This window comes from Oryctolagus cuniculus, chromosome 8 (assembly GCF_051225735.1).
Source record: "Oryctolagus cuniculus isolate XC-2025 breed Fujian yellow rabbit chromosome 8, ASM5122573v1, whole genome shotgun sequence".
NCBI lineage: Eukaryota > Metazoa > Chordata > Mammalia > Lagomorpha > Leporidae > Oryctolagus > Oryctolagus cuniculus.
In genome coordinates this window covers 128,161,442-128,183,908 of record NC_142874.1, presented here as the reverse complement: position 1 = coordinate 128,183,908, position 22,467 = coordinate 128,161,442, and the positions used below count along the sequence as shown (strand labels likewise).

Below are 22,467 nucleotides of genomic sequence, written 5' to 3'. Positions count from 1 at the left end.
TCTTCATTGGCTAAATGGAGCATATTTGTTATATTTTTATTGCTTTGCGGCTTTTAGTGGTCTTCTCATTGGAGTCAACATTCTGTCTTTTTAGAAGCCAGAGGATAGCAATATGTATTAAATCAGACACACATAAAAGCTGTATAGTAATTGTAGTCATGATGAAAAATACTGTGGGGGCTGGCATGGTGGCATAGCAGATAAATTGCCACCCTTGTTTCCAGTATCCCAAATGGGCATTGGATCGTGTCTTAACTGTTCCACTTTTGATCCAGCTCCCTGATAATGACCTGGAAAAAGAAACAGAAGATGGTCCAAGTGTTTGGATCCCTGTCATCCACGTGGGAGACCTGGATTAAGCTCCTGGCTTTGGCCTGGCTCAGCCCTAGAGATTACAGACATCTCAGTGAACCAGCATACGGAATACCCAATTCTCCCTCTCTCTGTAACTCTGACTTTCAAATAAATAAATAACTCTTAAAAAAAAAAAAAAAAAAAAAAAAAAAAAAAACAAGAGAACTATTCTGAATTTATTACTCACTCAAATTGTATCCAAGGGTTTCCCCAGAAACTGACCTCTGCCAAGTCCATCATGGTTAAAAGATTAGTGATGTCATATTAAGTAAAGTCTGGCAATTATCTAGTGAATTTAAGTTAAAAATAGAACATATTTAGGTAGGTACAACATTAAGTACAGGCATGGTTTAGATGATCAAAATAAGATTTTATATTATGTAGAATAAATCTTTATATAAAATTCTACTTTCCAGGATTATATTCTTCATTTCTATCAATTTTTCTAGTATTGTCCCATCCTAAACAACTGCCTTATCTCAGACACTCCAATTTCTTTTTCTGAATAGTGATGTCCACAGGCTAAGCAGAAAATAAATTGCATTTAATTTAATCAAGTACCTCCTAGGTACTAGGTAATTATGTAAGCTTTACTATCAATTGCCTTATTAATTAAGGAAGAAACAGTCTCCTACCTACTGAACAGTTTATCTATGATTTGAGTTTGAGTTACTCACCCTTATCATGTTACCCTAACTCAACTTTTCTAGGCTATCCTGTTTCACGCATAGATGCTCAGCATATGGAGAGTCATAAACCAATAAGGCAACAGGTACCTTCTGAGTATAACATAACAATGTCTCTATGCATGTGTCAATGCAATTTCTTATTCCACATGATAGGAAAATTGTAAGAAGTCAATTTCGAAGAAGTTTAATTCTGTACTTTATATGGTGAAAGCAGAAAGGTTTTCTTTGTGTAAGCATTTAATTGCATGTTTGTCTAAAACATTCAAACAAACCAAAAAGCATCCTTAGTCTTAATTGCATTGACAGTGCCCTGACAACTCTGTAATCCTTGCAACACTTTTATTAGAAGTCATTCTTAATTGCATATCATGGTGGAAATGATCCATGCAAATGGACTAATTCTCTTATTTCAGAAATATATGATATCAAGGACTCATTTCATTTTGAGATTTTAAGGTGAGCATATGGAGTTAAGATATGAATAAACATAAGTGATAGATTGAGTTGTCTAATAGCCAGCCTCAAGCAAGAAAACCAACTGACTTAAACAAAGGATCTCAGCAGAGGGAGATTTATGTGATTCAGCTGAATTACATTCCTTTATAGACTGCTGCAGATGGGCTACAGGAAAAGCAGCCATCTATCCGATTTAAATAGACTGTGGGCTAGTACTATAGATATGCCATTAATTCATTGCTGCAAGTTGCTGTAGGCATAGAATTGGCTTTGTTCTCTGACAGTCTCCCCAGTTTAAATAGAAATGCCATTTACCAGAGTGTCAAATAAGTAAAGCCCATATAACACTATAATCAAGTTGTAGTGACATTACATATTTTAGCCTCAATATTGAAAATGGTAAAGTCAGCAGAGACTTACAATCTGCAGAACTCTGCTGACCACCCAGCGCCACTTGTAATTTATCAAGTAGTTATTGTCATCTCTAAGTATAAATAATATCATTCCCTTTAATTTGTGCTGCATATTGTGGCTATGATGCTGAATTTTTCTACATGCTCTCTTCTTTAATTTTTTACAAGGTTTATGCAGTGCGTATTATTATCTTAGATTTAGGGATAATAAAATTGCACAGGAGAAGTTAAATGAGTCTCCTAAGGTTATACAACTAGAAAGTGAAAACCTAGCAATTCTAATAATCTTCCCACGGCGCTGTGTTAGGTGGTCTGGAGTGGGATTAGGACAAATAAAGTAAATTATGGAGTATTTCATGTTCTGAGTTGTGAGTAACGTATGCATATAAACAACTAGAACAAGAAAGATGACTGCGATATTTAAATGTAGCTACTTTCTTGACATGTATCTAGTGCCTCAGTATATTTATCAAGTCATAGCAAAAAGGTACAGTGCTTCCTTAGAGCATAAGCAAAATGAGTTGAACAAATTAGAAACCAGGTCTTTTTTTTTTTTTTTTTTTTTTTTTACAGGCAGAGTTAGACAATGAGAGAAAGAGAGACAGAGAGAAAGGTCTTCCTTTTTCCATTGGTTCGCCCCCCAAGTGGCCAATCCGAAACCAGGAGCCAAGAGCCAGGTGCTTACCCCTGGTCTCCCATGGGGTGCAGGGCCCAAGCACTTGGGCCATCCTTCACTGCACTCCCGGGCCACAGCAGAGAGCTGGCCTGGAAGAGGAGCAACCGGGACAGAATCCGAAGCCCTGACTGGGACTAGACCCAGGGTGCCAGCGCCGCAGGCGGAGGATTAGCCTATTGAGCCGCAGCGCCAGCCTAGAAACCAGGTCTTAATACTGAAAATGGAGACTGCTATATTGAACCTGTGCTACTAAGCATTCACTAAGTTGCATATAGGTAGGCTACTTAATTTATGTGGAAACACTTGAGCTCTCTTATAGGTAGAGGACTCAGAGTGGGAAATTCAGAAAGTTTGTGGAAAATGGCATTAAAAATACGTTTATTTTTCTTGCATAAAGATAAAGCCCTACTAATTTGACAGTTAAGATGGAACGTGCTTAAGAATCATTGAGCACTTCTTACTGGGGCCTGTAGGCAGAGAACCTATGGGTATGAGACATAATACACCGTCTCCGTGAATCTTTTGAAATAGTCTAGTATTAAACTAATGCTCAGCTAATTTGGAATGTTTTTGATTTTTAAAGTTTCTTTTTTAAAAACTAACAATATGAATGTTAGGCAGAGTTTACTGAATGTATTCAAGGGGTGGGCACGAGAGTCTGATATTCATAGAAGCATATATTCCCTAAGATTAGACAGCTCAGACCCTTCACATTGTAAACCATTAATGATTCAGTATCTGCATTTCTCATTCAGCTGGCAGCACATTGTCCTCACTGCACTTTCCCATCACGGGGAGACGATCTGTCAGCATCTAACACCACACACAGACGCCGCTCCACCTGCAATGTCAGTCTCAAATGACTCCATGTGAATGATTAAGTATCAACACTTGAATGCAATACCTTGTTTAGGGTACAGGGTGACCAGAATGATGAAATAATTCTTTTGTAGGTAACCAGTGGATTGTATAGAAGAAAAAAAATTACTTGGTCTGCCCAGTTAATCCAGAACCTCTAGGCAGCCAGATCCTTGGCACAATAATGGAAATTCTAGTGTCTGATAAAAACATACAGCCTGGTTCAAATTTCACATGAGAGACTTCATTTTAAAAAGAGATGACTAGAACCTGTTTTGAAATTAGCTTCTCAGAGAACAGAATCAATTCAGGTCTTTGCCTTGCCTGAAGAGTACCAGTATGTAGCTCATTTCATAATGCAACAATTATCTCTCACATTCTTTTTGTTCTCAATAAATCACAATTAGTGAGTAAACACAAATCACAAATAGTAAGTAAGCACTTTAAATAAATATATGTCTCAAGAATTGGGAAGACGTTGTGTAAGTTTTATTATTAGGAACAAGCCAAGTATACATTTCCCAGTTTCCTTGATTTTAACTGAACTTGGTGATTTTGTCAATTTTTCTACTTATGCTGAAGAACAGATACAAGAAATTGGAGTCTGTGTTTTTAAATCTGGATTTTGGTGAGTATTTATCAAACATGCTTACGTATGTACCACTATGCCAGATGTTTGGAAAATTTTAAAAGAACAGAACTCTTTCTAGGCTCTCAAGAAGCTCATAATATTGTTTTAAAACATACGCCCATGCTATAATAAAGGGAAATATCATTACATTTCAAACTTATGACAGAAACAGTAAGTTAAATGAAGGTTATTCAGGTGGAAGATAGAGAACACTAAAGTCTAATCTTATTCCTAAAGTGACTCCTCTTTCTTATTCTTATTCCCTAAGCAAACTTTCTTTACCACCCATATCATGCATGCAAATAAAGAAAAGGATTTAGAGACTTTAAGCTATAGAAATATAACAGATGGGTTTGTGTGCATACACATCACTTTCAATCATACATCCATTATGTTTGGGATACCATTCCTGCAGTATTTCAAACCTACACAAATCATTAAGTATATCTCTAATATTAACAAACATTAATCAGAAATTTTCTGAAAATAGTGTGAGAGAAAGTATGCATGTGTATACACATTTGATATTTCGCTTTATTATATGTCTGTACATACACACATGTATAAATCTAACATATACAGGGAATCCTATGAGTGTACTATATGTGTGGGTATGATAGTTTAATCTGAGACACCAACTCTTCGCTGTACCTTACAGTTAAAAATACTATCTAGAAGCCTTGATGAAACTTCAGCCAAGAGAAGCAGAACAAAATGCTAACAAAAAATGATTGGCAAAAAGTCACGGGGAATGTTTTATGACAATTAGTTTTTCTATTACCACAACAATTGTAACTATCACTACCATCTTCCACATCAGCTTCACTGAAATGAACCTCAGAAGCCAAAAGAATACTCTTTGTTTTTTGGTGTAAGCAACTTTTCACAAGTGAATTAAGTAAACATGAGCCCCGTGCATTTGATAAATATATATGTCTTATTTCTCCTTTCCCACTGCTTTTCACCCAGCTGCAGCTGGGAACCAAGCAATAAATACTATTTATTTATTTTAATAGTATGCTTAGTAGAAGTATTACCAATATTTCCTAAGCCTAAAAACATCCCCAAATGCATTTTACTGTTAGGCTCAGCATTTTCATTGTAATTTACAACTTAAAAAGGGTAAACTCTATTACTCTATGTCAAACCAACAACTGGGTAAGTGCAGAATGTTACCCCATGAAGTATGACCAAATTTATTGCTGTAGTCATTAGTACATATTGATTCTGTTTATAACCACCCAAAGGGAATAGCAAACCTATTATGCTGGTGCTTGGGCTCTCTCTCTCTCTCTCTGAGAGAAGCCAGGCTTGGAACAGCCAAATTTCAACAACATCCAATTAGTTCAGCGATCAATGCTGCTTCTTTCCTTGTGGTTATTATTAATATCACTAGCCAGCAACATGAACTTCAAGATCTTGTACTGTGTCTCACAACCAAGTCTGAGCAAGATTACTGCTTTCAAACAAAGGCCATATCCCCCAATCGTCCTTTGAAATCAGACTTTTTATATGTGGCACCATGTGCTTGTTTTTCTTCTGTAGGAAATGGCATTCACAAGTAAGCCTTTGAAGAGGAAACAATTCTTGCCACTACTCCTGCACAAAGGAAGCCTGTCTTGCTCACCAGCCTCCTGTTTGTTCTCTCCAAAATGGTGTTCAGTTTTCTGGGTCGCATTATTTTAGAACACAGGTCCTCCTGTGCAGTGGGCAGGCTCACAGAGATGAGCTTCTTTTGTTGAATTTCTCCTGCTCTTTTGATTTCATCTGCCTCACGGCCAATGAGATTAAAGATCTGAATGCTTGGGTTTGGTCTTCATGGAATGTGAAGTCACTCATATCTTTTTTGGCTGAGACATGGGGATCTAATCCAGCTTTACAGAGCTCTGTACTGGAGCAATTAAGTGTATTCTTGCCTGTGAACTTTAATGTTCTTTTTATATAAGGAACCGAAAGAATTCACATAACAAATGATTAAGCCAAAGCAAAATTTAGTCATTTTTGGTGGAGTTCCATCTCAGAAAGCCCTTATACATCATACAATTAAAACCCAACACATAACTCCCTAACAAAACAAAACCCCAAGCCCATAGTTGAGATGACAATTTAAATATAAGTGATGTGTATCTTTCCTGCTATGTCTATTTTTGCAAATAAAATTTTATTTGAACACTACCAGTTTCATTGGCTTGCTATGGTTTTTTGTTGCTTTTGAACTGCAAAGTCACAGTTGAAGTACAGAACATATGTCCCATAAAGCCAAAAATTTATACAATGTAGACCTTAACAGCAAACATTTGCCAACTCTTCTAATATGTCACATTTTAGATAATGCTATACATTAAAGTTCTGAGGGCAGTGCTATTACATAGTAGATACTCATTAAAGTTCACTGGAATGAATGAGTGAATCTAATGTAAAATTTTTGTGTGAATTACATTGATTTGGAAGAAAAAAAAAACTGCTTAAGATATTGCTATAAATCTATCCTCCCCTCCACCCTGGCTTCCTTTATGCCTTCCTTCCTAGCTGCCTGCATTTCTCCTTCTTCTGGGGAAAAAATGAAGAAGATATTAGCAAGGGCTGTTCTTGAAATCTGAGGAAACTAACATGTACCTCCAAGACAGCCTGCCATCCTCAAGTTTGTGAGCAGATAAATCACAATGGGAATTCCTCAGGGAGCCAGTCTCGGAAGGTTCATCCACACATTCATATTCTCCTAACACTCAGCACATGCCTTGCCATACCCTCGTCTACCACTCAAGGTCCTACACCATTTATGCCATAAAATGCCTAAGCAGACACTTGTTTAAGTAGGAGTCACTGATATTGTCATTTTATGGACTCATGAGATGGTTAATTTGCAAACTTTAATGTTACATAGGAGATCTTACTGAACTGTCACTTTGGTTCATGTTAGATTTAGCATTTCACATTATGCAGCCTCAATGTTTTCCAGGGGAGAGGCAATAAAAGATAAAGAGAGCTAGGAGCAAATCAGGAGGATAAGAGGTGGGAAGAATTAGATTAATAATACGAATGCTAGAGGTACAGTTTTGTTTGTTTGTTTGAAAACTGCAAATAGAGAAGAAATACTTATTCCCAAAATGCTGCACCAATTTTTTAGCTTTCAAAATAAATTAAGTCATAAACAATTTGTCCTTTCTCATGGCATCACGTAGATGTTTGTTTTCCAACATGGTTATATTATCTTCTTGAATCATTTAATTTTGAATAAACCCAATATGTCAGTTTTCATTATAGTGGTGTGAATGTAAAACAAACAGAACTAAAAGTTAAAGACTCAAGACCAACAGCACAGAGATACCCAGACATGATCCATGCAACAGTTCCAGCTGAGCTGACTGAAAGTTTGGCCATAAATACTTCTAATATGAAAGAACAGAGAAATGGTTAACCACAAAATCCATAAACACCCAGATCTTCTGTATTTTGCCATATTCTTCTCCTATTCACTTAGCCTGGTTTTCACCATATTGAATTTTTAACATGTAAAAATTGTTTCTAGAATATCATTATTTGTTCTGAACTATTATAAAAGGTATTAATTGACTTGGAAACTTCTTTTTTAAAAAGATTTATTTTATTTATTTGAAAGACAGAGTTACAGAGAGAGGTAGAGACAGAGAGAGGTCTTCCATCTGATGGTTCACTCCCAAATTGGCCACAGTGGCCAGAGGTGCACCAATCCGAAGCCAGAAGCTTCTTCCTGGTCTCCCACATGGGTGCAGGGGCCCAAGGTCTTGGGCCATTTTCTACTGCCTTCCCAGGCCATAGCAGAGAGCTGGATCAGAAGAGGAGCAGCCAGGACTAGAACCAGCACCCACATGGGATGCCAGCGCTGCAGGCTGAGGCTTTAACCCACTGCACCACGGCGCAAGCCCCCGACTTGCCAACTTCTAAACAACAGAAGCAAAAAATGATCCCCAATTTTTTTAAACCATGTGAAGTGCTTAAATGCTACTTTTAATAAGTATTAGAAATTCATACATAAATGTTATAATTTTGAAATTTTAAATTTGCTAGTCAGAGGGATAAACAGAAAGAAAGACATCATATTGACAAAAAGAGCTTCTATCTACCAGTTCACTCCTCAAATGCCTTCAGCGACTCAGTCCCAGACAAAGCCTGGAGTCAGGAACTCAACTGAAGTCTCCTACATGTGTGGCATAGATGCAATTAATTGAGCCATTCTACATCATCCTGTGTTAGCAGGAAGCTGCTGTCAGGAGTTGGATCCAAAAATCAAACCCAGGCACTCTGACATGGAATGTGGGCACCTTAACCACTAGACCAAACACCTGCTCTTGAATATTTTAACCTAAAAATTCTCTCCTGTACAATCTAAACACACTTCTGTGATCAGGTTTATCATTTAAACCACAAAAACCATGTGCCTTCATGTATAGATACTGGCTTCCAAAGGTATTAGGAAAGGGGAAGGAAGAAAGAAGGGGTCACTTAATTGATTATGACTACTTCTCAACACATGTAAAACACTGGAATAAGAGACAACTTAACGCTATCGTGAATCTAGATTCATCGAGATTCTGGTATATGCTCATTTTCAATACCCCAAAACATTGGCGTATATTACAGAAATAGAAGTTATATACACCATCTGAGTTTTTTTCCATTTACGTCTCTTTCAAAACTATAATAGTGTGTGTTTGGGGGAAAAGTAATACAATAATTATTTATACTACATGGTTTAAAAAGCTTATTTCCAAATGAATTATGGGCTTACAAATAAAGTATTAGTATTAAAATGCTTAAATTCTGGAGAGTTCTCAGATGCAGTTTTCAAAGGTCACTTCTTGGGGCCTCCTGAACAACCATCTCCTCATGCTGGTTCCATATGGCATCCTCTTGAACTCTTCTTGCACCACAGTCACACTGCTTCAATTTTATGGCTGAACAAGCTGATGGAGCTCCTTATAACTGCACCAGTATACAGCGTAATTTGGACCACCTGTCAGAAATCAGGACAACTCTTTCCCCATCCCATTTTCAGATGCTCCACATCTCTTTGAGCTCTTCAACTTAACCACACTCTTGAAGTCAACATCCCATGCTAAACCAGAAGAACTTGTCCCATGATAGCCGGCTGGCCATCTCCTCTTGCTCAAAACAAATAGATATGTGCAACCTTTCAGATATGGATAGATGCATATTCCTCTACTCCAGCAGTATGCGATCTATATGTGACTGAGCAAAGATATGACAGTTTTTCCTCAGTTGTCTGATTCCAAAACAGACAGCTTTCTTCTAAATCCCTGCCTCTGTTTTGGCTCAGTTTTATAAGCAATTTCATAGTAATCACCACTAAAATACATTTAATTTGGTCCTTCGCTCTCTTCTCTCAGGGGCAATTTGAGATATGAAAGGTATAACCTAAATCACCAGCAGATGCACAATCTTCAAATATTGCCTAATGCGACTGCAAAATGACCATTATTAATTCAACACTTACTAGAACACAGACTGTGTAGGAAAAGTGAGGTGTTTACTAATTGATAAGTAGAACTTGTCTAAGCTGAATGAGGAAAAGAACAATCAAATCAAATATGAAATTGACCACCCCCAGACTTCTTGAAATGCATGAAATTCTTGAAAGGCTCTGTGTCATCTCCAGAGCACTTTCCATGGATCCTCAGCCTGTCACTAGGCAACCCTGACTGACTCCACACCCTAACGTACAGAGGAAACAAAAGGCTACTGAGACACTGGCTACACACCAGAATCTGTCACGTTAATCCTTGTCAACACTTTCATAGCAGTTGATGCATAAATAATTATTGGATGATGAAGTATTCCTGATGCTAGAAAAGAAAGACTGCATGCCATAGGTGGTTTAAGTAGAATAACCCAAGAAGGCAATTGAAAGTGATAAATCAATATATTAAAAAATCTTTTACTTTAGGATAGTTTCACATTTACCAAAGAAAAATAATGAAGTAGAACAGAGTTCCCATGTACTCCACACCTAGCTACTCTTATTATTAACATCTCATATTAGTGTGATATATCATCACAATTAATGAAACACACACAGCTTCCCTTATTTTATAAAAATCCAGATTCCTTCTATCCTTCCCACCCTTCCCAGCCTATAGAAATCAAAAATTCCAGGTTCAGAATGAGTTTTCATTTTATTTATTTATTTGTGCCCTAATTTGAGGAGGGAAATAATGCAGATTTGTCTTTCTGTGTCTGGCTATTTTCACTCAGCACAATGCTGCAAACTTCCAAACATTTTGCTGCTAAGGATAAGATTTCATTCTTTGTGGCTGAATAGTATCCTATTGTGTATGTACTCCATGTATTTTTTATTCATTCATTTAATGATGGATACCTTCATTGATTCAATATTTTTAGCTATTGTGAACAGTGTCACAACAAACATGATGTAGTAGATATCTCTTTCATAAAGTGAATTCATATCTTTGGATATATACCCAGTATTGTGATTGCAGGATAATGTACTAGTAATATTTTTAGCTTTTTAAAAAAATTTCCATGCTGTTTTCCAGACTTCCACTTTTTACGCATTTTCACTGTGGTTTTTTTCTGTCTTTTTGATAATAGCCATTCTGATGTGAAGTGATATCTCATTGTGGTTTCAATTTTTCTTTTTGACAGGCAGAGTTAGACAGTGAGAGAGAGAGAGAGACAGAGAAAAAGGTCTTCCTTCCATTGGTTCACCCCGCAAATGACCGCTACGGCTGGCCCGTGCACCACGCTGATCCAAAGCCAGGAGCCAGGTGCTTCCTCCTGGTCTCCCATGCGGGTGCCAGGCCCAAGCACTTGGGCCATCCTCCACTGCACTCCCAGGCCACAGCAGAGAGCTAGACTGGAAAAGGAGCAACTGGGACAGAACCGATGCCCCAAGCGGGACAGAATCCGGCGCCCTGACCGGGAACTAGAACCCAGTGTGCCAGTGCCTCAGGTGGAGGATTAGCCTAGTGAGCCTCAGCGCCCGCCTGTGGTTTCAATTTACATTTCCCTCATGGCCAATGATATTGAGCATTTTTTCATATACTTGTTTTCTATTTGTATTCCTTTTTTTAGGAATTGTCTATTCAGGACCTTTGCCCGTTTCTTAATTAGATTGGATGTTTTTGTGTTGTTGACATTTTTAGTTCTTAATAAAATTTGGATATTAATCCTTTGTCAGATAAGTAGTTTCAAATATTTTTCCCATTCTGTCTGATGTCTCTTCAATTTATTGATCATTTCCTTTGCAATACAACAGCTTCTGAGTTTGATATAATCCCATTTGTCCAGCTTTGCTTTTTATTGTTTGTGTTTTTGGGGTCATATCCAAGAAACATTGCCCAACATCAGTGTCTTAAAATATTTCCTTATATTTTCTTCTGGAAACTTCATAATTTCCGGTCTTATTATTCAGATCTTTGATCCATTTTGAGTTGGTTTTTATATATGGAGGTCTGGTTCTAATTTCATTTTTCTACATATATACATAAACCTTTTCTAGCACCATTTATTGAAAAGAATATCCTTTATTCAATGTATGGTCTGGACACTTCAGTCAAAACTCTCCTGGCTCTATGTAAGAATACCAATTTCTTGGATCTCTATTCTGTTCCAATGATCTATATGTAGACTTTCATGCCAGTACCAGTACCATGCTGTTTTAATTGCCATAGCTTTGAAGTATGCTTTGAAATCAGGTATTTTGAGGGCTCCAACTTGAATTTTTCCCTCATGATTGTTTTTGCTATTATGAGTTTTTTGTGGTTCTTAATTATTTTTTCTAATTCTGTAAAGAATGTCATTGATATTTTCATAGGAATTGCATTGAATTTATATGAATTTATATATGGCTTTTGATAGTATAGACTTTTCATATTAATTCTTCTAATCCATGAGCAAGAAATATCTTTCCATTGTGTGTGTGTGTGTTGATGGTTTCTCCCAACAATGTCTAAAATTTCACGATGCTGATCTTTCATTCCTTTGGTTAAATTCGTCCCTAAATATTTCATTATAGAAATATAGGGAATATAAGGAATTGTAAAGCTCTCTGTTCATCTTCCACACCAACTTCAAGGAATGAAATTTCTTCCTTTACTTTCAATCAGATCATTATTTGTTTATAAAACTGCTACATTTGGGCAGGCACTGTGGCATACTGGGCAAAGTCGCCGCCACCTGCAGTGCTGGAATCCCATATGAGCACCAGTTCAAGTCCCAGCTGCTCCAACTTCTGATACAACTCTCTGCTGTGGCCTGGGAAAGCAGTAGAAGATGGCCTAAGCCCTTGGGCCCCTGAAACTGCACGGGAGACCTGGAAGAAGCTCCTGGCTTCTGGCTTCTGGCTTCTGGCTTCTGGCTTCGGATTGGCGCAGCTCAGGTCTTTGCAGACATCTGAGGAGTGAACCAGCAGAGGGAAGACCTCTCTCTCTCTGTTTCTGCCTCTGCCTTTCAAATAAATAAATAAATCTTAAAAAAAAAAAAAACTGCTACATTTTTTGTACCTTAACTTTCTATTCTGTGAAATTACTTAATTGGGTTATTAGTTCTAACAGCTTTTAGGTAGAATGTAGGTTTTTCATTTATAGTCTTTATCATTTTGAGGTATGCCTCATGTGTACCTAATTGGTTGAAAGTTTTTTTAACACAAGCATATTGAATCTTATCAAATGCTTTCCCTGTATCTATTGAGCTAATCTTAGAGTTTTTATTCTTTATTCCATTAATATGATTTATGACATTTATTGATTAGCAAATATTGAACCAGCTTTGCATCTCTTAGATAAATCTTACTTGATTGTGATGTATGATCTTTCCAATGTAGTGTTCCATTCAGTTTAATAGTTTTAAGGGTTTTTGCACATATCTCACCAAGGATACTGGTGTGTTTTATTCTTTTTATGTTGTGTATTTGTGGTTTTCTTTGAAATTAATTTATATTTGGAAGAATTTCAAAGAGAGAGAGAGAAAGAGAGCAAGAGGGAGAGAGAAAATGTGGTCTTTCCTCCACTAGTTCATTCCCCAGATGCCTTAAAGGCCGGGCCTGGGTCAGGCGGAAGCCAGAAGACTGCAGCTTCATCTGGGTCTCCCACACGCATGGCAGGGTCCTGAGCACTTGGGCCATCTTCTGTTTTCCCAGACTATTAGCAGGGAGCTGGATTGGAAGTGGAGAAGCTGGGACAAGAACTGGTGCCCATACGGGATGCCTGTGTCACAAGCGGTGGCTATATCTACTATGCCATAATGCTGACCCAAGTCCACATTTTTCTTTTTGTTATCAGAGTAGTGCTGGCCTCCTCAAAAATACATGGTAGTGTTCCAGACTTTTCAGTATTTCAAAATAATTTTTCATTAAAGATTTTATTTATTTATTTGACAGAGTTACAGACAGTGAGAGAGAGACAGAGAGAAAGGTCTTTCCCTCCATTGTTTCACTTCCCAAGTGGCTGCAACGGCCGGAGCTGCGCTGATCCGAAGCCAGGATCCAGGTACTTCCTCCAGGTCTCCCAAGTGGGTGCAGGGGCCCAAGCACTTGGACCATCCTCCACTGCCTTCCCAGGGCACAGCAGAGAGCTGGACTGGAAGAGGAGCAACCGGGACAGAACCGGTGCTCATATGAGATGCCAGCGCTGCAGGTGGCAGATTAACCTAGTGCGCCACTGTGCCAGCCCCTCAAAATAATTTTTAAAAGTATTGTAGTTCCTCTTTAAATGTTTTGTAGAATTCAGTTGTAAATCTATAAAGGCCTGGACATTTCTTTAATAAAAGACTTAATTACTGCTTCAAAATCACTTCTTGTTATGGGTCTGTTTAGATTTTCTATACCTTCTTGATTTGATCTTGGTAGATTATGTGTATCTACAAATTTATCTAATTTCTTTGAGGTTTTCCAATTTGCTAGCATATAGTAGTTCATAGCAGTTTCTTACGATCCTTTGTATTTCTGTGGTATCAGTTGTAATGTATCCTTTTCCATATCCAATTGTACTTATTTCTGTTTTCTCTCCTTTTTTCTTTGCTAGTCTGGCTAAAGGTTTGTCTTTTCTGTGAGAAATGTGTAGATTTATTTAACCTTAAAAGTTCATAATTCCTTTTTATTTTTATCCATTTTAACTTCTATGCTCAATTTGAATGCAGTTTAATTACTTTTGGGTAAATGAATTGTTTGAGAAGTTTAATCCAGTATTTCTTTGAATATATCCATCTACATTGTTACACATTTTTTTAAAAAAATTTAAACATGTTCATACATCCAGCCAACAAATTAAAACAGATGTCAAGATGAAATACAGAATCAGAGGCCTGATATCAATGTTTAAAAAAGACAAATGAGCCGGCACCACGGCTCACTAGGCTAATCCTCCGCCTAGCGGCGCCGGCACACCGGGTTCTAGTCCCGGTTGGGGCGCCAGATTCTGTCCCGGTTGCCCCTCTTCCAGGCCAGCTCTCTGCTGTGGCCCGGGAGTGCAGTGGAGGATGGCCCAAGTGCTTGGGCCCTGCACCCCATGGGAGACCAGGAAAAGCACCTGGCTCCTGGCTCCTGGCTCCTGCCATCGGATCAGCGCAGTGCGCCGGCCGCAGCGCGCCGGCCGCGGCGGCCATTGGAGGGTGAACCAACGGCAAAGGAAGACCTTTCTCTCTGTTTCTCTCTCTCACTGTCCACTCTGCCTGTCAAAAAAAAAAAAAAAAAAGACAAATGATTAAGGATTTCTCTCTATTCGAATATCCATCTCTGCCACTCATGCCATTCATCATCCAGCAGGCTTGCTCTGTCACCTCTGGTGACTCAAACTTAACCACAGCAAACCACCTGGACTTCCCATTCTCCACCTTGATGTTGGCATACAGCATGTGGCCATATTCATTGAATTTAGGTCCTTTAGCACCTTGAATGTGAAATCAAATGGATGATTTCTCACAAAGATCTGGCAGGCCTTCTTGGCCACCCCAGGGACACAGCCTCCAGCTCTGCTAAAGGAACTTGCAAAGCTTCCTCCAAAGTTGCCATACTTCCTCTTGATGGCACAGTCAAAGCTGGCACTGCCACCATCCATGGCCAGACCCATGCACTCGATGCTGAAGCCCAGGGCTTGACCCATGGCAGGACACATGTGCTCAGATTGTTGGTAGCCAAGGTTGTTGGTGCCCAAGTGTTCCAGATTGTTGGCACTCATGCACTCCACTGGCCCCCACGCCTGCCAAAACCATGAGTTCCATGCTCAGGCCAGTCTGCTCAATAGCAGACCCCATGCACTTGAGATCAGAGCCCATATGTTCCACCATCTGGCTCACAGGGTTCATAGGCTAAAAGCCAAAGCCCATGCAGGCCCCTATGCAATACGCCACATGGTCTGGCCCAAATGATTGATGTTGGAGGCCTTGTGGTGGTGGCCCAATGGGCCTATGCACTCAATGCTGGAGCCCATGCACTCTTTTGAGGCCAGGTAGCTTGTGACCAGGCACTTGCACTCAATCTCAGAGCCCACTCAGTCCATGCTGTGGCCCGGGTCTGTACCCATGCACTCCAAGTCAGCACTCCCAGTGTGGTCAATGCCAGGTCCCAGCCTCTAGATCTCCAGCATGCTGCCCAAGGCTCCACTGTTTATACAACCCATGCTTATCGCAGGTCCAAACTGCCCATGTTTGCTATAGTATGACCAAAGGGCCCTCCATGCTATAGAAAATTCCAAATTCTATGCCTTTCATTCCCATTCCTGCAGGTGCTATGTATCCCATGCCAGTGCCTTTATTAAGGTGACTAGCATCCATAGGCTAACCGCCTGGTCCTAACCCTGTGCTGATACCACCAAGAACATGGGAAAATATGGATGCTCAGGAGGGGGGAAAAAATCTCCCTTTGGTAAGGCCCTCTCATCCATTTCAACATGCATTAGCCTGTCCAATAGCAGTTGGCCATTTCACATGGATATAATTTGCACAGCTTCAATGGCCTATTCGAAAGCCACGATGCCTATTCCTTAACTTTTCCCATCTTTATTCTCCACAACCTCAGCCATATCAGAACTTCCTTCAGTTTCTTCCAGTCAACTTTAGAATCCATATTTGCTACAAATCCACTGCTTGCGAGTCTTCCAGGCTTTTGCGCGGGTCTTCCGGTATGGACACTGTCAGGATCTTTGCTTTCAGTGGTCATCCACTCAGACTATATAGAACTTCAGTAGCTTTTTAAAAATTATCTCTTCCATCTTGAATTCAACAAAGACACAGCCCCTTGACTCACCTTCAGCACCCATTAAGAGCTCAATGCATGTTACCTCACAGAAGTTTTCTTTAACCAGGCCTTTAAGTAACTGTCATTTCACATCAAAAGTTCTGTTTGTGATGAAAGCTCGGTATCTCTTTTTGAGGTTGGCCTATGGTTCAAAGCAGTTGCCCTCTCTTTTTCTGTTTTTCTCCTTCTTCTCATTCTGAGTGTTTCCCTTCACCCTTCAGGCCTGGAGCCCACTGCTGCTTGAGACACTGGGACAGGTCACTGTCCTCCCAAAGTTTGGGCTCTGTAGCTGCCACTTTGACCACCACTATGACCTAGACTACCATTTTCTCCACTTCTGAGCTTTGCCTCCACTATACATTTTTAGATCTCAAATACTCAAGTATGAAAAGCACAACTACAAGGTATCCTAGTAGCTTGGTCATACAGTAGGAAATTCTGTTCTTCTTTTATGGATCTCTGTCTTTCGCTATTTTATCTCCCCTGGTTTCTGTCCCACAGGAAATACATGACTTCCGATTACCAGGACCTCTGATGATTGATCTGCATTATTCATTTGTGTTCCTTAAATAACACAGCAAATGCTTATGGAGAAACCACTTCATTATAGGCACTCTTGTAGATATTTAAAACATAAGTTAAACCAAAGATTCTAGCAGAGTAGAAATGTAGAAAAAATGAGACTAGTGTAGACAGCTAAGGGTAAGATTAAAAATATATGCAGAAGGCCGGCGCCGCAGCTCACTAAGCTAATCCTCCACCTGCGGCGCCAGCACCTCGAGTTCTAGTCCCGGTTGGGGTGCCGGATTCTGTCCCAGTTTCTTCTCTTCCAGTCCAGCTCTCTGCTGTGACCTGGGAGTGCATTGGAGGATGGCCCAAGTGCTTGGGCCCTGCACCCGCATGGGAGACCAGGAGAAGCACCTGGCTCCTGGCTTCGGATGGGTGAGGTGCAGCTGTAGCGGCCATTTGGGGGGTGAACCAACAGAAAAAAGACCTTTCTCTCTGTCTCTCTCTCTCACTGTCTAACTCTACCTGTCAAAAAAAATATACATACGCAAAGAACAGTGGCAACACCTTAAATGAGAGAGGAATGAAATATTTGTGAGCTACTTTTCTGCTGTTGGGCTGCTTCTTTTAATGCCACTATCTCTAAGCCACTTCCTTTTAAAGGAACTCGTTGGACACTGAGAAGTAGCAAGTCTGAGGCCTATTGCAATTTAATTCCTTAAGGGTCCAAACCTACTGTGTTTAATTTAAGACAAATGCTCAATAATTATTTATTTAAGTGATTTACTTTACTAAAGCAATGTTGAGGAGCAAGAAAACACAAAGGAATAAGAAACTGGGCAGTAAGTGAGAGTGACCCAGGCCCAGCTGCCTTCACCCACTCCCTGCCTTCCCAGCCCATAACATGCAACAGATTCTTCTGCCTGGCTGCACTCATCCAGACCTGCAGCCCCTTGGCCAGGTTTGCTCTGCTGATGTGTTTCAGTTCCTCTCCACTCTCTGCAAAGTTACCCGCATGTTTAAAATCCTGATGTGAAGTTATGTGTGTCTTGAAACTCAAAGATAATACTTCTGGAGGATATTTAAGCAGACACAATTTATGTTCTGCCTCTTGAAATCCTGACAAACAACCCTAAACTAACATTGTATGTGGCAGGGCTGTAATTACAAGGGGAAGGACGGCTTTCAAAGGCATTACTCTTAAAAATATATATCCAGCCACTGAAGTAATGACTTGCCCTGAGAAAGGAAGAACTCGTGGGCTGTCCTTGAACCACACTGACAATCTCTCTCAGCAATGACCTGAAGACGAGGATGTGCACTCTGAAACGGGATTGCCACAATTTTTAATCCGGCTGGTTTTTCTGTTCAGGCAAAATATAAATCATTTAATCAGTTCCCGACTGAGCATCAGGTACAACTGGTATAAATTTTCCTTCATAAAAGTTTCATCAAAGCTGGGGATACCTGCAGTGCCTTATCTTCTGCTAGAGAAATCACAGCCTGAAAAGACTGGCTGGTAGTGCTGGTAGTCATCTGTGATTGATAGGCGTGGGTGGACGGCCTTCGTGCAGAGGAGTTCAGATCTAAATAGCCTTGCAGCGACTTTCATCTTCCCCTTAAGATGATGCTTGGCTTCATTTACCGCAGAGAAAAGCCTGCTAACAATTGTGTTGTTGTTGTTGTTTTCCTGAAAATATCTCACCTCCATCAATTTACAGCTAGAACAATATTGAAAAATGCACCTTTCAACATGGTAATGCTTTCTTCTAAGCCAATACACGCCTATACGAACAGGTAGAAGATGGAAGGAATCACAAAGCTCCACCCATTTGAATGATATTAAGGAAATGAATATTATTAAATTATGTGTCCTCATTAGCTAGGTTTCTTGTCTCATAAAATATCTGTGTGATTTGTTAAGTTGGGAAATATCTCTAACCAAATGAAGATAATGTGGATTGAAAAAATTCCTTAATCAATCACTAAGTCACGTGCCTCTTTTATAATATGTAAATCCTTTCAAATGGGAAAAAATTATATAAAATACCATAAACACTGAGAATGAGAACACAGAATGAGAGAAAACCTGAAGGACTAAGGAGGTTTCACTACAAACAGTGAAAAACAGGTGATATTACTTCTCTCAAATACTGGTCACATCAAGAACTAACAAATAAATCAGTGCTATTAAGAATACATATGTTAATTTCAAGAAATCTGATTTTCAGTAGAATTACATCACCATAATATATTTCAACTTAAAAGCCCTATCATTTAATACTTTCAAATCAATAAGTATATGAATTGCCTTACATTCCAATCTCATGTATTTTAATTTAATACAGTTGTGCTGAATTATAGTAAGACTTAAAGTGGGACAAATAGATACAGCAATTTATGATTCAAATATTAAAAAGTAAACAGAAAAGGCTTAGGATAAGGTGTCAAACACTATGCAGGCCAGTAAATAAAACTTTTATATTCCACGAACTATCAAAATGGAATCCACTGAAATTCCTTACCAGAGGCTGGCATTGTGGTGTACCTGGTTAAGTTGCCACCTGTAATGCCAGTATCCCAAATGAGCACTGGTTTGAGTCCCAGCTGTTTTGTTTCTGATCCAGCTCCCTGATAATGTCCCTGGAAAAGCAATGCAGAATGGCCCAAGTATTTGGGCCCCTGCAATGCACCCAGGAGACCTGAATAACTATAGTTCATGGACCATGGCTTCTGCCAGGCCCAGCTCCTTAGCTGTTATGGCCATTTGGAAAGTGAACCAGCAAACGGAAAAATCTCCATCTTTCTTCCTCCCTCTTTTAAAAAAGATTTATTTATTTATTTATATGAAAGGCAGCAAAGTTAGAGAGGGAGAGACAGAGAGAGGGAAAGAGATCTACCAACTGTTGGTTCACTCCCCACATGGCCACACCAGCCACAGCTGGGCCAGGCCAAAGCAAAGAGCGAGAATTCTATGTGAGTCTCCTCCAGGGACCATCCTCCAATGCTTGCCCAGGAGCATTGGCACGGAGCTGGACTGGAGGCAAAGCAGCTGCTACTTCAACTATGTGATGTCAGTGTCACAGGAGGTGGCTTAATCTGCTACACTGCTGGTCCCAACAAATAAATCTTTTAAAAAATAAAATCAATTAACACAAATAAATAGGGTGCATCAGGTATGGTGACATCAGGTCCCACCATAAAAAGTATTTCAGTTGATACCAAAGTGAAATTTCTTCTCAAATGGAAAAGTGCAAAACAAAGGAAAGAAGAAATCAGATGATATTAATCAAGTGGGGCCACCAAATAAAATCTCTCCTAAAACTAAGTATACTTTTAAATCCAGTTAATCATGAATCCAATCAATTGTAGTTCTATTGTAGGGAAGCTGCTACTCTTACATCCTATACAAACAAGTGAAATGTCACTAAATTATAAAGAATTTTGGAAGCGTTCAAAGGCAGTTTCATCTTCAAGTCTCAAGTGTGAGTAGCTCCTTCATACAGGATCCATAATTCACAAAACCAAGAATTCAAGACTTCTGTACTAGTTCATTCTTAGTTATCTCCAACTTCAGTATACATGGGAGTTGCCTGGGGGGTAATTGGGCCTCTTCCTGGATCTGAACCTCTTAGCAGAGATTTGACTCAACTGGCCTGGCCAGCATCCTGGCACCTCCATTGTCCCACAGCTCCTCAGGAAACTTAGCAGAGATTGACTGATGCTGCTATATGCCTGTATAAATACTGCAACAAAAAATAAAATAGTCAAATACAGTAAAGAATCCCTTGAGCTACAGAGCACACCTGAAGTGCTGATTTTTGTGGAATAGGTGAATTCAGTAGGGAAAATTGATTTCACGGAGAAAATGGACCCTTTTTGGTCCATGGCATATTTGGCCATGGTGAATGGAGGGAAATGTGCATCTACAATGGATGTCGAACATATTTTGAGCTTGCTTTAGTTTTCTATTCCTGGAAGATAAAACAACACAACTCACTGAGAGTGATGCTTATAGGACTGTTGGTTTCACTTAGCCTGAACTTTAGTTTTTCATTTCCATTTTCTATTTTTTTTTTTTTTTTTTTGACAGGCAGAGTGGATAGTGAGAGAGAGAGACAGAGAGAAAGGTCTTCCTTTTGCCGTTGGTTCACCCTCCAATGGCCGCACTGTGGCCCGCACACCGCGCTGATCCAATGGCAGGAGCCAGGTGCTTCTCCTGGTCTCCCATGGGGTGCAGGGTCCAAGCACTTGGGCCATCCTCCACTGCACTCCCGGGTCACAGCAGAGAGCTGGCCTGGAAGAGGGGCAACCAGGAAAGAATCCGGCGCCCTGACCGGGACTAGAACCTGGTGTGCTGGCGCTGCAAGGCGGAGGATTAGCCTAGTGAGCCGCGGCGCCGGCCCATTTCCATTTTCACAGAGAGCTGCAGGCGCCTGTGAGCAGCTCTAAGGGAACTTTCATTTATTCTGCTGTTCTAGACTCGTTCAGTGCTGTTTTCCTTATCCAAGTGGAGCTTTATCCATTCAGGCACTTGCACAGTCCAGATATGTCTAAGTGCAATCAACTTCTTTAAACTTGTGCTTCATAAAAACATGAATTAATGCAAGGAAGGCTAGTCATAGGCCTCCGATCCATTCTCACATTTTCTCTATCATTGACTTTGCGCCTAAATATCTCTCCATTTCTTGAAAATAATCATCTTGTTTCAAACTCCATCATCTCACTGCTGAGCTCACTTGCATACCCCAAATCAAATCATGGAACCAAAAAACAAACAAAACAAAAAGTTCTCCTGGTGACCCATTTCCCCACTTAAAAGGTATTGTGACTTTGCTCACAAGATCAAAACTCTTTAGCATGCATTTCTAGCCTTTTAATTGTTTGGATCCGACTGACCTCTTCACTTAGGACTTCTAACCTGATTCCATCTACTGTATTGTCACTGCCTTGGGGTTGGACCGATCTGCATTTTCATGCCACTATCCTCTCTCATCCTGTCTCCTTCATCTGGCCTTCCTGTGTTCCATGTCCGCTCTCTGGAAGACTTTTTCCACTCATCACACATCAACATTTGTACATACTTCACATTTCCATTCAACTATAATCGCCCAGGGGAAAATTTCCTGTTTTTCTCTCTGAGAATCAAATCAAAATATTTTATGCAGGCATAAACCATAGTTTTCCTTCATATTTTGCCACAGGTGAATTTTAAATGTTTAATGACTACTTAATGAAAAATTATTTCTTATACAGCAAGTCATTTTAATTTGCTTTTATATATTTCCAGTCTTATCACAATACTAGACACATAGAATTTTTTGAATGTGTGAATTAATAACATGTTTTACTTATCTAGAAGAATAAAATTACATGAATCCAAAGACAAGAAGTGAACCCAAAATAGTTACAGAAATGGTACAGAAAAAATACCTCACAGAAACATAACTTTTCAGTTTTATATGGTTTTTATACTCTAAATTATTATTGAATGTTCCAAAGGGCTAGTGTTTATATGGATAATATTTATACGTATTTATTATGTTTGACAATAAAACTGAGCACAAAAATGCATACTTACTTATAAACTCACTTTTAAATAACATACATAAAACAAATTCAGTATGTGTTAA

At 39.4% G+C, this 22,467-nt stretch overlaps 2 pseudogenes; both read right to left on the bottom strand.

Annotated features, from left to right (window-relative positions):
• The window catches only part of LOC149125165 (heterogeneous nuclear ribonucleoprotein M-like), a 179,167-nt pseudogene extending 163,646 nt beyond the window's left edge, over window positions 1-15,521 (bottom strand).
• Window positions 15,522-15,662: 141 nt separating this feature from the next.
• Window positions 15,663-16,349, bottom strand: LOC149125164 (heterogeneous nuclear ribonucleoprotein M pseudogene; annotated as a pseudogene).
• Between the last annotated feature and the right edge of the window lie 6,118 nt (window positions 16,350-22,467).